The sequence below is a fragment of the Oncorhynchus tshawytscha genome, linkage group LG05, assembly GCF_018296145.1.
Source record: "Oncorhynchus tshawytscha isolate Ot180627B linkage group LG05, Otsh_v2.0, whole genome shotgun sequence".
Lineage (NCBI taxonomy): Eukaryota > Metazoa > Chordata > Actinopteri > Salmoniformes > Salmonidae > Oncorhynchus > Oncorhynchus tshawytscha.
The window spans coordinates 19,381,609-19,396,107 of record NC_056433.1 but is presented as its reverse complement, the minus strand read 5'-3'; the positions used below and the strand labels follow the sequence as shown (position 1 = coordinate 19,396,107).

At 40.6% G+C, this 14,499-nt stretch overlaps 1 protein-coding gene across 2 annotated transcripts in view; it reads left to right on the top strand.

Moving 5' to 3' along the window:
* The window catches only part of LOC112250094 (mitogen-activated protein kinase kinase kinase 5), a 57,827-nt gene that overhangs the window by 2,894 nt on the left and 40,434 nt on the right, over window positions 1–14,499 (top strand). The window lies entirely within an intron of this gene.

Here is a 14,499-nt window from a genome sequence, read left to right as displayed (position 1 = left end):
TCTTTATTTTATTATTTTCTACATTGTAGAATAATAGTGAAGACATCAACTATAAAAGAACACAAATGGAATCACGTAGTAACTAAAAAAAGTGTTAAACAAATCGAAATATATTTTATATTTGAGATTCTTCAAAGTAGCCACCCTTTGCCTTGATGACAGCTTTACACACTCTTGGAGTGACAACTTTTGATTGGTACTGTATATTTTTTTGCAGCTGTAGGTAGCGTTCGCTAGCGCTAGTTGTCTATGCCTGTGTCAAAACTCGGGTATTTTTCATCCTATCATTTATTATCCATCTTCTTTTTAAATAGTGAACCAACATGTTTTCAACACTTTTATTAACCTGACTGATCAAACAAGCTCTCTTTTGTCTCTCTGCATCAGACAGCCTAGTGAGAAATATGTTTGGTACATCAAATCGCAATAAAATTGCAGTATTGAATCGCAATGCATATAGAATCGTAATACATATCGTATCGGCACCTAAGTATCGTGAGGTCCCTGGCAATTCCCAGCCATATTGCCCATGTCTCTCATTAGTCGGAAAATTAGTGGGAAAACACCATTCTCAAAATTGACCGCAAATGCGATTATGCATGTCATGCTATTATAAAAGGTACATTTTTATGGTGAAAATTATCTTCCCCAAACTTGAAACTCATGTGTTGCGAATGTATGCCAGTTAGGCTCTACATCCAATGTGAAGTGGATTAATGGGCTTCATTTTAAGATGTTTTTTGGGCATTTAGTTGTAATACAAACCTTATGAAAACAAATAAGCCTAGGGCTAGGTTACATGAGGTGTGCGACTATGATTTGTCGACATTAGCTGTTTCTTGCCTTACTGCACATAAGCTGGGCATCATTCACAAGTAATAATATATAATTCACAAGTGATAGGCTAATATTGCCACCCATCAGACTGTTTTTGATTTAATATTGTCATTACATATACTAAATAATATGTGTGAAATTTGTTTTGATTTAGAAAGGACCAATATCATGCACCAGCTCGAAACAGGGGCAGGGGGAAAAAAGACATGTCATCTATGTAATAGCATCATAAATAGCAAATTGAGGATGCTTTTCCCGTTGTTAATTTTCATGCCAGCCAGGTAGGCTATACTCCTGTTGTAAAGAGAAGCAATGTGCTTAATATTAGGAAAGTTGAGAAATACACTGAACAAAAATATAAACGCAACATGTAGTTTTGGTCCCATGTTTTATGAGCTGGTAAAAAAAAATCCCAGACATTTTCCATACTCACAAAAAAGCTTATTTCTCTCAAATGTTGTGCACAAATTTGTTTACATCTGTGTTAGTGAGTATTTCTCCTTTGCCAAAATAATCCATCCACTTAACAGGTGTGGCATATCAAGAAGCTGATTAAACAGAATGATCATTCTGATTGGCTGGGCCTGGCTCCCCAGTGGGAGGGCATGACTGCCAAGTGGGTGGGCCTATGCCCTCCAATGCTCACCCATTGCTGCACCCCTGCCCAGTCATGTGAAATCCATAAATTAGGCCCTATTACATTTATTTCAATTGACCGATTTCCTTATATGAACTGTAACTCAGTAAAATATTTGAAATTGTTGCATGTTGCTTTTTATTTTTGTTCTGTATAAATATAGTAGGCTTAGCCTATAGAAAGCTGATGGGATCCTCCTCTTTTTAATAGAGGCCAACACTCTGTTTTCTCACGCAATTGCATAGCCTATAAAAATGTTGCGCAACATGAGCTCTTGGGCTCTCATGAAGTGTTTGATTAGATTTATGACCACTTTCGCATTGATGTCAGAGTGATTAGTGAGACTATAGAGTGCTGAGTACCAGGCAGTTAGCAAGTTTGGTAGGCTACTTATGACCATCAGCAGTATCAGAGCTTGGAGAAACCTAATTACTGTGACTAAACAGTCACGTGGAATTTGACTGCCGTCATGACTTGTGACCCCTGGTGAAGTGGTAATACGGTCGCCGTAACAGCCCTAGTGATGGACCATTCTTGATACACACAGGAAACTGTTGAGTGTGAAAAACCTAGCAGCGTTGCAGTTTTTGACACAAACCAGTGTGCTTGGCACCTACTACCATACCCCTTCAAAGGCACTTAAATATTTTGTCTTACCCATTCACCCTCTGAATGGCACACATATACAATCCATGTCTCAAGGCTTATAAATCATTCTTTAACCTGTGTCCTCCCCTTCAGCTACACTGATTGAAGTGGATTTAACAAGTGAAATCAATAAGGCATCATAGCTTTCACAGTCTGTCATGGAAAGATCAGGTGTTTTGTATACTCCATAATACAATAGGACATTTTCTAGGTGAAGAAATTATAAAACACCTGTGTTGTATAGACTTAGCTGACATCACAGCTTACCCGTTGTTGGTTGTCATAACATAACATTATTGGTGGTGTAAACAGAACTCAATATGTTCCCTTTTTTTGATTTGGCTATTTTCCACAGGGCCTCTGTGGAATTTTCTGTATACTTCTCACGGGAGCTGGGAAGTGGTTCCCAGAAACCCTTTTTGTATCTGTTCAAAATGTCCACAAGCTTTGTTGAAATGACAGAAGCTTCCTAAAGATTGCCAACGTCTTTATCATGTTCCTACAACAGGACATTTTAGGAGTGGAATCACAAGGAAAGAGAGAGAAAAAAAATATTTTGTATACAATGAACTAGATGCCTGACCACTTCACTCCTTTTTTGGAAAAGCTGAACTGCCAAGAATTCCCACATTTTGAATGACATAAGAAAGGAGCATTCACAGAACATGTAAATAAGTGCATCAGGAATGTGCAAGTGGAAACACATGTTCACAGTATATCAAATAGCTGTTCTGATCCATGTTTGATATTCACATGTTGTGATCTCGCTGAGTAAACGCAGCAGTGGCTATTGACATAACCCAGACATGAGATGTTCTGGTCGCCCTTGGTCAGTTCAGTCTAATGATCGGAGACCTCTATGTTGATAAATGTGTCTGTTTTTCTTAATATGTTTTGTCATTTTATATATTGTACGGTGCATTCAGAAAGTATTTAGAAAAACATTTTGTTATGTTACATTCTTATTCTTATTCTCATCAATCTAGACACAATAACCCATAATGACAACCTCCTTTGTCATCATGGGTTCTTTGCAACTCTGCCTAGAAGGCCAGCATCCCGGAGTTGCCTCTTCACTGTTGACGTTGAGACTGGTGTTTTGCGGGTACTATTTAATGAAGCTGCCAGTTGAGGACTTGTGAGGCATCTGTTTCTCAAACTAGACACTAACGTACTTGTCCTCTTGCTCAGTTGTGCACCGGGGCCTCCCACTCCTCTTTCTATTCTGGTTAGAGACAGTTTGCGCTGTTCTGTGAAAGGAGTAGTACACAGCGTTGTACGAGATCTTCAGTTTCTTGGCAATTTCTCGCATGGAATAGCCTTAATTTCTCAGAACAAGAATAGACTGATGAGTTTCAGAAGAAAGATCTCTGTTTCTGGCCATTTTGAGCCTGTAATCGAACCCACAAATGCTGGTGCTCCAGATACTCAACTAGTCTAAAGAAGGCCAGTTTTATTGCTTCTTTAATCAGAACAACAGTTTCAGCTGTGCTAACATAATTTCAAAAGGGTTTTCTAATGATCAATTAGCCTTTTAAAATTATAAACTTGGATTAGCTAACACAACTTGCCATTGGAACACAGGAGTGATGGTTGCTGATAAAGGGGCCTCTGTACGGCTATGTAGATATTCCATACAAAATCTGCTGTTTCCAGCTACAATACTCATTTACAACACTAATAATGTCTACACTGTATTTCCGATCAATTTTATGTTATTTCAATGGACAAAAAATGTGTTTTTCTTTCAAAAACAAGGACATTTCTAAGTGACACCAAACTTTTGAACGATAGTGTATATCAGTTTAATTTACCACTGGTGAACTCCAATCAAGTTATAGAAACATCTCAAGGATGATCAATGAAACAAGATGCACCTGAGCTTAATTTGATTTATTTTGGTATTGTCCATATGTAGCTCGTTTTTGGTCACAGGTCCAGGAATGGCTGAAGAATTTCAACATTGCCTGGAACTAATGCTGCAGATAGCAATACTGGATGATTTGAAAAGCCATAATCAATCAATCAATAATATAATAATTATTTTAGCAAAATTTTAAATTTTAAATTTACAATCTAAAGAAGCTATGAGAATAGAAAGGTTCACTACTTTTGTGAAGCATCACTGCACAGTTGAAAAATATATGGCAAATAGAAATCCAAAATGGATGGTGTTAAGAGATAGATGGGAGAGGTTGAATGGAGCTGAAGGGTGGGACTAATAACAAGATAACCAATGTAAAACATACAGGGTCTGTAAAATGTATATAGGTTCAGGCATTTTCTGAAATAGCACAGTTACAAATAGAAATCAAACTGGATGGACATCAGAAATAGAGGAAGGACTAAAAACAAACAAAATATAACTATTGTAAAATAGATTGTGTCTGTAAAATGTATAAAAGATATATCAACTGAAGGTAGAAGCCTAAGTGTTTATTGGAAGGGTGGTAGGATTTGCGGGGAATCACAAAGGTACAGTGGGGCAAAAAAGTATTTAGTCAGCCACCAATTGTGCAAGTTCCCCCACTTAAAAAGATGAGAGAGGCCTGTAATTTTCATCATAGGTACACTTCAACTATGACAGACAAAATGAGGGAAAAAAAATCCAGAAAATCACATTGTAGGATTTTTAATGAATTTATTTGCAAATTATGGTGGAAAATAAGTATTTGGTCACCTACAAACAAGCAAGATTTCTGGCTCTCACAGACCTGTAACTTCTTCTTTAAGAGGCTCCTCTGTCCTCCACTAGTTACCTGTATTAATGGCACCTGTTTGAACTTGTTATCAGTATAAAAGACACCTGTCCACAACCTCAAACAGTCACACTCCAAACTCCACCAGAAACAAAATTGTAGACCTGCACCAGGCTGGGAAGACTGAATCTGCAATAGGTAAGCAGCTTGGTTTGAAGAAATCAACTGTGGGAGCAATTATTAGGAAATGGAAGACATACAAGACCACTGATAATCTCCCTCGATCTGGGGCTCCACGCAAGATCTCACCCCGTGGGGTCAAAATTATCACAAGAACGGTGAGCAAAAATCCCAGAACCACACGGGGGGACCTAGTGAATGACCTGCAGAGAGCTGGGACCAAAGTAACAAAGCCTACCATCAGTAACACACTACGCCGCCAGGGACTCAAATCCTGCAGTGCCAGACATGTCCCCCTGCTTAAGTCAGTACATGTCCAGGCCGTCTGAAGTTTGTTAGAGAGCATTTGGATGATCCAGAAGAAGATTGGGAGAATGTCATATGGTCAGATGAAACCAAAATATAACTTTTTGGTAAAAACTCAACTCGTCGTGTTTAGAGGACAAAGAATCCTGAGTTGCATCCAAAGAACACCATACCTACTGTGAAGCATGGGGGTGGAAAACTCATGATTTGGGGCTGTTTTTCTGCAAAGGGACCAGGACGATTGATCCGTGTAAAGGAAAGAATGAATGGGGCCATGTATCGTGAGATTTTGAGTGAAAACCTCCTTCCATCAGCAAAGGCATTGAAGATGAAACGTGGCTGGGTCTTTCAGCATGACAATGATCCCAAACACACCGCCCGGGCAACGAAGGAGTGGCTTCGTAAGAAGCATTTCAAGGTCCTGGAGTGGCCTAGCCAGTCTCCAGATCTCAACCCCATAGAAAATCTTTGGAGGGAGTTGAAAGTCCGGGTTGCCTAGCAACAGCCCCAAAACATCACTGCTCTAGAGGAGATCTGCATGGAGGAATGGGCCAAAATACCAGCAACAGTGTGTGAAAACCTTGTGAAGACTTACAGAAAACATTTGACCTCTGTCATTCCCAACAAAGGGTATATAACAAAGTGTTGAGATCAACTTTTGTTATTGACCAAATACTTATTTTCCACCATAATTTGCAAATAAATGCATAAAAAATCCTACAATGTGATTTTCTGGATTTCTTTTCTCATTTTGTCTGTCATAGTTGAAGTGTACCAATGATGAAAATTACAAGCCTCTCTCATCTTTTTAAGTGGGAGAACTTGCACAATTGGTGGCTGACTAAATACTTTTTTGCCCCACTATATATTCTAAAAAAAAGTATGTAGGTCTATATAGGAATGTATATGTATATATGTATGCATGCGTGTATGTATATGGATATATATACTTACCAAAAAATATATATGGGGGATTGGAAATGATGCAGACAATTACATTGATGGAAGCAACATTATTTATGTAATATTAAGCTGATCCACCCATTATTTAAAAAAAAAAACATTTAAAAAAGTTATAGAAACATCTCAAGGATGATCAATGAAACAAGATGCACCTGAGCTTAATTTGATCCATTTTAGTTTAAAGCTGTAACGTAACAAAATGTGGAAAAAAGGAAGGGGTCTGAATACTTTCCCAATGCACTGTACATGTTTAATGTATTTCTGCAGGGCTCATCTGTAAAATACACCCTGGTCTCAGTATGACTTCCCTGTCAAAATAAAGGTTAAATAAATCAATCCCATCAATAGATAAAGGTCAAACCACATGTTCAAGCCACATGAGGTGAGCTGGTGGTGTAGGCTTCTGTTTAAAAGGTGTAAAGGTTTTAAAGCTTTTTTACTGTATGTTGGTGTCGAGGACAACACTCTTGCGGGGACTGCCACCTGTAACTGTGCTGGGTAGAGGTATTAGTCATGTTAAAAATGATTCTGAGAACAGTATTACCTTGATATAAGTAATTGTTTATCCCCCAACTAAAGTCGCTCCACTGTGAGCTGATCTGAACCATTGACTGACTGACTAAATGTGTTTCTGTACCTCACAGCAGGGGCCCAGTGTGTGTTCCATTCAGTTTAGTTGGTCTGTTTGCCATTGTAAGAGTCTGTATCTATTACATCCCAAATCCTACCATGTAAATCTCTAGACAAGAAAGTCTGATGTTTCACCCTCACCTGTCCCCTACTCATTTCAGTTCATCCCAAAAGGAAGTACTGAACTGCAGCATCATATTCCTGGAGGGAGGTTTTCATAAAGGAAACAATGAACTGTTGTGATACAGTACATCTCTTCTGGAGGGAACACCAGTCCCCAAACAACATTCTTTAATCTCATATGATACCAAGCTTTTGTATTAATTTAAATATAATATTAAATGTAAAATCAAGTTGGTGTCATTGAATAAGAGCTCATGCTATTTTGGAGAAGGACTTATAGAGTATTGGATTCAAAGGTTATCAGTCACTCTACATTACCATATAGCCTTACACATATCACATTCAGAATTGATTTGACAGCCAGAGGATTCCTGCACAAGATCCTACATGCACTTTGGTCTGACCTGAAGGTTGGCTGGCGGCTGTCGTCCTCTGCTCCCATTGGTTGTCAACTAAGTTGTTTATCCATGCTCATGTGTATAGTCGCGGTCCATGTGGGCTACAGAGCATCAGGTCAGGAGAAATTGTATCACCAGCTGCACTACTGTCCAGGGAATCCAGTCTTTATTGGAAAAATAGAGTGGTGTAGAGTGTTGGTTGATCAAAGTACTCAGTCAGGTTTTATCAGCAGTTCGGGTATGTTGGTGTCAGGTGTGCCAGCATAAGTTGGCAGTTTGGCATGGGAAGCAGTTTTTGACTGTGGAAATTGGCAGTGTTTGAGATTGATTCAGATTAATATTAGCATGATTAGGCAGTCAGTAAATAAAATAAAATAACAGTCATAACCTTTGTAATACATACATTTTATTGTATTTCTAAGTAAATATATCCAATATACCAAATAGCAGTAGGATAAATGAATGATTATTATAACCAATTGTTTTTCTACCTTAATCCATCGAACTGTCGCTGTCTCCTTCCTCCAATGTGCGCTCTCTCCTTAAAAATGTGCTCTCTCCTTAAATGCGATCCCTTTGATGCTGTAACACGATCTGTGTGTGTACTACCTTATGCATAGTGCTCTGGCTATATGTTTTGTCCGGTTTGTAAATATGCAAGAACAATGCTAAAAGCCACCATTTCTATTGAAATGAACTACCAAATCTCATTCTTGGTGAGTGTGGACATTTACAAGTGAATGTGAATCTGAGACAAAGTGATGAAAACTGAAGTTGAAATCAATGCTAGGCTAGCGAACGTAAAATACACAGAGTGGACTAAACATTAAGAACACCTTCCTAATATTGAGTCCCGCCCTTTTGCCCTCAGAACTGCCTCAATTCATCGTGTCGTAAGCGTTCCACAGGGATGCTGGCCCATGATGACTCCAATGCTTCCTACAGATGTGTCAAGTTGTCTGGATGTTCTTTGGGTGATGGACCGTTCTTGATACACACGGAAAATGTTGAGCGTGAAAAAGCCAGCAGCGTTGCAGTTCTTGACAAAAACATGTGCGCCTGGCACCTACTACCATACCCTGTTCAAAGGCACTTAAATATTTTGCTTTGCCCATTCACTTTCAATTCATGTTTCAATTGTCGCAAGGCTTAGAAATCCTTCTTTAACCTGTCTCCTCACCATCATCCACACGGATTGAAGTGGATTTAATAAGTGACATCAATAAGGGATCATAGCTTTCACCTGGATTCACCTGGTTAGTCTATCATGGAAAGGTGTTCTTAATGTTAAGTAAACTCAGTGTATGTGTGCAACAGCTGCACACTACAAGCAGACAGGGATGAGAGGAGAACATTGCACACCTTAATAGAGCTATTTGAACAGTTATTGCTTTGACCGTGGATATTTGCCCAACAAATAACCGAACCCCAAAATTCCATGACCATCACAGTTATTGCATGACTTCTCAAATGTGTCTTCTTGGTGCTGTTGCCAGGTGATCTGTTCCTGGTGCTGTTGCCAGATGATATTTTTGTAATTGAAGGTAAATCGGATTAAGATCATTCATTTGACAGAAAACAAATCCCTCTTGTTAAAATCAAGTTCTCTTGGTTCATTTTTTTATTTTACAAGATGCCAATCGGGAAGTGTGAGGCTAGTTGAGGCAACTGGCAACGTAGTAAGCAGCTCCCTGTGTGTCAACCTGGATGGGATCAATTCAAAATCTGTTCTTGCACTTTCCCCCTTGGCCATGGTACTCAATCTCTGAAATATGCTAGTGTGAACAGAAACTAAAGTATCAAAAGCCGAGGATTCTTTCTGCAAGATTACTCACATTTCCTGTCGGGTTGGGGGCTTGTCTCCTTCCTCCATATTGCACTCATTTCTAAAAATAAAGTAGTATTTCTTATTTTTGGGCAGGGTTTCCAAACTGCTGAATAACCATTGTGAAAGTACCCTGCATGCTTTCCTATGAGAGTTTATTTATAGAAGCAGGCACGGCACGCTCAACTTAAACACCAATATAGTGTCTTGTTCCCTGGGTTGTTGTAGCAGAACAATACTGAACTTAATTTGGGCACTTAAACCTATTTAAGTGGTTTGGTTTCTTGGGCAAATACACCTGATCTGAAAATAACATTACACATCTGAGTGCTTGAATTACTTTCTAGTAGCAGCTAGCAACACTTGTTGCTGTGTGAATTGACTATTAGTCCCATTTACTTTTTCTTGACTGATTGTATGACATCATGGTGCACTGATAGTTCCCTCTTCAAGTAAGCTTCTACTTGACACCAGTAAACATAATGGCATGTGAACGGAGCACACTAAAGCATGAAGCACCCGTGACTCGGTCAGTAATCAGGTGAAGCAGATGCCAAGCTACAGGACTGTTTTGCTAGCACAGACTGGAATATGTTCCGGGATTCTTCTGATGGCATTGAGGAGTACACCACATCAGTCACTGGCTTCATCAATAAGTCCATCGATGATGTCGTCCCAACAGTGACTCTATGTACATACCCCAACCAGAAGCCATTGATTACAGGCAATTGACGCACTCAGCTAAAGGGTAGAGCTGCCACTTTCAAGGTGCGGGACTCTAACTGGAAGCTTGTAAGAAATCCCTCTATGCCCCCGACAAACCATCAAACAGGCAAAGCGTCAACACAGGAATAAGATAGAATCGTACTACACCGGCTCCGACGCTCGTCAGATGTGGCAGGGCTTGCAAACTACTACAGACTACAAAGAAAACCACAGCCACGAGCTGCCCAGTGACACGAGCCTACCAGACGAGCTAAATTACTTTTATGCTCGCTTCGAGACAAGTAACACTGAAACATGCATGAGAGCATCAGCTGTTCCGGATGACTGTGATCGCTCTCTGTAGACGATTTGAGTAAGACCTTTAAACAGGTCAACATTCACAAGGCCGCAGGGCCAGATGGATTACCAGGACGTGTACTCCGAGCATGCGCTGACCAACTGGCAAGTGTCTTCACTGACATTTTCAACCTCTCCCTGTCGGAGTCTGTAATACCAACATTTTTCAAGTAGACCACCATAGTCCCAGTGCCCAAGAAAGTGAAGGTAACCTGCCTAAATGACTACTGCTCAGTAGCACTTACGTCGGAAGTCATGAATGCATACCGCCCAAACAGATCCAGAGATGACGCATTCTCAATCGCACTCCACACTGCCCGAAGGATATACTGCTTCTCCGAGACCAGGCCCAAATCCCTGTAATTTGCTTGAAGAAAAGAGAAATATATTACACCTATGTGAGAATGCTCATTGACTACAGCTCAGCTTTCAAAACCATAGTGCCCACAAAGCTCATCACTAAGCTAAGGACCCTGGGACTAAACACCTCCCTCTGCAACTGGATACTGGACTTCCTGACGGGCCACCCCCAGTTGGTAAGGGTAGGTAACAACACATCTGCCACGCTGATCCTCAACACTGGGGCCCCTCATGGGTGCGTGCTTAGTCCCCTCCTGTAATCCCTGTTCACCCACAACTGCATGGCCCAGCACAATTCCAACACCATCATTAAGTTTGCTGCTTGTCATCCAACCGTGCATCAGGCACCACAAAGGGTACTGCGTACAGCCCAGCATATCACTGGGGCCAAGCGTCCTGCCATCCATGACCTATATACTAGGCAGTGTTAGAGGAAGGCCCAAAAAATGGTCAAAGACTCAAGTCACCCAAGTCATAGACTGTTCTCTCTGCTACTGCACGATAAGTTGTACCGGAGCGCCAAGTCTAGGTCTTGCTTAATCAACAATTAAACAATTAATCAAATGGCCACCCGGACAATTTACATTGAGGGGAGGACCATCCTTCTTAGTGAATTTTCATAATTCCAAATAATTGATTAAAACACACAGTTTTGCAATGAAGGTCTATGGTAGCTTTAACAGCACTCTGTAGGGTAGCACCATGATGTAGCCGGAGGACAGCTAGTTTCCGTCCTCATCTGGGTACATTGACTTCAATACAAAACCTAGGTTACTCATGGTCCTCCTCCACTTCCATAGACTTATACAGTAATTATGATAACTTCCGGAGGACATCCTCCAACCTATCGGAGCTCTTGCAGCATGAACTGACATGTTGTCCACCCAATCAAAGGATCCGAGAATTCATCTTGTACTGAAAGCATAAGCAACTTGCTAGAACTGCAGTGCATAAAATGTGGTGAGTAGTTGACTCAAAGAGAGCAAAAGACAATAGTTGAACAAATGTATTTCTTTAAAAATTAAGGAGAAGCAAGAGAGAGAGAGAGAGCTATATTTCATAGTATTTTTCCCTACTTTCACTTATCTAGCGAATGCAGCTATCTAGTTTAGCCTATTCAAACACCCGGCTCAAACAGAGAGGGATGCTATATTAGCTATCTGGCCATGGCTATCCAACACTGGAACTCTTCCAATTCAAGGTAAGCTTGACTTGGAATTTTTGCCACCGGGGACCGTCGGTGTAACTGCTAAACTGCTTGCTGAGTGTACATTGTAGCGGGTTTACTAACCCGTTAGTTCTAGTAGCTATGTTGACTAACTATGACGTTAGCTAATATAATGACAACGATGTAAGCTGTGTGTAGCGGTTATGAAATGAAGGTTTTGGCTTGGAAAGTTGTTTTTGCCTGGTCACAGATAGAGGTTTTGTGCACTGAAGTTCACAAGCGAAGGGAAAAGGTGAGAGGAGAGCACGTAGATGCGAGAAGGAATTCTACCACAAGCAAAACGATCATGCTGTTTGTACAGTGCCTTGCGAAAGTATTCGGCCCCCTTGAACTTTGCGAACTTTTGCCACATTTCAGGCTTCAAACATAAAGACATAAAACGGTATTTTTTGTGACGAATCAACAACAAGTTGGACACAATCATGAAGTGGAACGACATTTATTGGATATTTCAAACTTTTTTAACAAATCAAAATCTGAAAAATTGGGCGTGCAAAATTATTCAGCCCCTTTACTTTCAGTGCAGCAAACTCTCTCCAGAAGTTCAGTGAGGATCTCTGAATGATCCAATGTTGACCTAAATGACTAATGATGATAAATACAATCCACCTGTGTGTAATCAAGTCTCCGTATAAATGCACCTGCACTGTGATAGTCTCAGAGGTCCGTTAAAAGCGCAGAGAGCATCATGAAGAACAAGGAACACACCAGGCAGGTCCGAGATACTGTTGTGAAGAAGTTTAAAGCCGGATTTGGATACAAAAAGATTTCCCAAGCTTTAAACATCCCAAGGAGCACTGTGCAAGCGATAATATTGAAATGGAAGGAGTATCAGACCACTGCAAATCTACCAAGACCTGGCCGTCCCTCTAAACTTTCAGCTCATACAAGGAGAAGACTGATCAGAGATGCAGCCAAGATGCCCATGATCACTCTGGATGAACTGCAGAGATCTACAGCTGAGGGGGGAGACTCTGTCCATAGGACAACAATCAGTGGTATATTGCACAAATCTGGCCTTTATGGAAGAGTGGCAAGAAGAAAGCCATTTCTTAAAGATATCCATAAAAAGTGTTGTTTAAAGTTTGCCACAAGCCACCTGGGAGACACACCAAACATGTGGAAGAAGGTGCTCTGGTCAGATGAAACCAAAATTGAACTTTTTGGCAACAATGCAAAATGTTATGTTTGGCGTAAAAGCAACACAGCGCATCACCCTGAACACACCATCCCCACTGTCAAACATGGTGGTGGCAGCATCATGGTTTGGGCCTGCTTTTCTTCAGCAGGGACAGGGAAGATGGTTAAAATTGATGGGAAGATGGATGGAGCCAAATACAGGACCATTCTGGAAGAAAACCTGATGGAGTCTGCAAAAGACCTGAGACTGGGACGGAGATTTGTCTTCCAACAAGACAATGATCCAAGACCAATCCAATGATAAAGCAAAATCTACAATGGAATGGTTCAAAAATAAACATATCCAGGTGTTAGAATGGCCAAGTCAAAGTCCAGACCTGAATCCAATCGAGAATCTGTGGAAAGAACTGAAAACTGCTGTTCACAAATGCTCTCCATCCAACCTCACTGAGCTCGAGCTGTTCAAGGGGGCCGAATACTTTCGCAAGGCACTGTATGTGGCTGCTATGTAAGTGAACTGTGTTTGCATGTGATCAGGGGTGTGGTGTGTTTATTTTGCCAATTCTTTTGAAAAACGTTTCTTAAGCGGAAGCAAACGGGGATAAACATACCTGAATTTGTCCAATAGATACTCTCATTTGCAACTGTTGTACTAATGATTACACCCTATATATATATATATATATATATATATTTTTTTTTAACCTTTATTTAACGAGGCAAGTCAGTTAGGAACAAATACTTATTTACAATGACGACCCTGCTTTGTTCAGGGGCAGAACGACAGATTTTTACCCTGTCAGCTCAGGGATTTAGATCTAGCAACCATTCCGTTACAGGCCTGCCGCCCCAGGTAGCTGGGGGAATAGAATATAGTCAGTCAATATGCTGTAATAGAAATAAGGCCATGCTCATTAAAAAAATCATCCTCCCTCGTCACCGACCGCCACTGTCTACCACGTTTTCCATATGTCTATGTTCCTAAATCATAATTAATGTAAGCTAATATTTGCCTTGGTTCAAACCTAATCTTATATAAGACAGAAGTTTCCAAGGAGAGCGCTGTACATAGCCTACCCCACCCATTTTAAGCCAGGCTGTCTTCGCTGGGACCTTTCTTTGTGTCACTACACAGCAGCAGACACACCACATTAAAATAGATTGCCTATTTGCTTTGATGATCCTTTTGGCATTGGCTGTCTTGTGTGGACGTTTGGTTCTCAGTGAGTGAGACTAGTGTTGGGTCTGTAGTGGACTGGAACCCAGGATATGCAGTGAAAGGGCGCTCCATTGGAAGGGATCACAAGCTCTATGTAATGTGTATGTTAACATGGAAGGGGGAACTTGGAGGCACATGAAAAGGTGGAGTGGGTCTGTTAAATGTTCTCTTTCTAGAGAACACTGTCATTACAGAACACTGAAGCACCGTTTTAGCCCACTTTTATTTGTGCTGTTATCAGTCA